A 727-nucleotide genomic window follows, 5' to 3' on the forward strand; every position below is an offset into this window, starting at 1 on the left:
AAAGCTCGGACAAAACTGGATCATCCACCAGGACAACGATCCAATGGTCAAAGTAGAAAATTTACAACAGAATGACTGAAAAAGAGTCATAGTGCTGCAATGGCCCAGATACCAGATCCCAACCTGACTGAAAAGCTGTGGTGGGATCTAAGAGAGCTGTGCATAAAAACAGTGAACTGAAGCAATGTTCTTCAGTGATGTGAGAGACTGATAAGGATACATTTACTTAAATGTAAGTCCTGGCTTTGAATATGTTTTATTGTCCTGACATATAAAACCTTAGAATTGACGTGGGGTGTAATTTTTATTTATTTTACCATGGCTACACACAAATATGATAGTTGATGTCTGAAACTGTATTTTTACGTGGAGGTTTTAAGCATATATGATCACTTTCGCCAAAATGATTCTCTCTCTTTATTTTATATTATCCTAAACCGAGTAGACTATTATAAGAATATGAACTGTGGAAAATTCTTATGGGCATTTTTCATTTCACGGTATGATTTTTCACGATATAATTAAATAAATAACGCATTTTTTAAAAATTAAGATATTCTCTCCCGGTTTAGAGACTTTATCCACATTTGTTCTTTTCACCTCTCTGTCCTGCTGTTTGTTATGAGCAGGGCTACCACACAGTACAGCGTGTCCTCACTTGACCCCGTGCAGACCGGAAATGCTGTAACACATCTGCTGACCAAGTGTCTCTGTCCGGAGAGTCCAT

The sequence above is a fragment of the Diplotaxodon limnothrissa genome, linkage group LG16 (assembly GCF_057381915.1).
Source record: "Diplotaxodon limnothrissa isolate DT_005_m linkage group LG16, D_limnothrissa_male_GT1.1, whole genome shotgun sequence".
In the NCBI taxonomy this organism is placed as follows: domain Eukaryota; kingdom Metazoa; phylum Chordata; class Actinopteri; order Cichliformes; family Cichlidae; genus Diplotaxodon; species Diplotaxodon limnothrissa.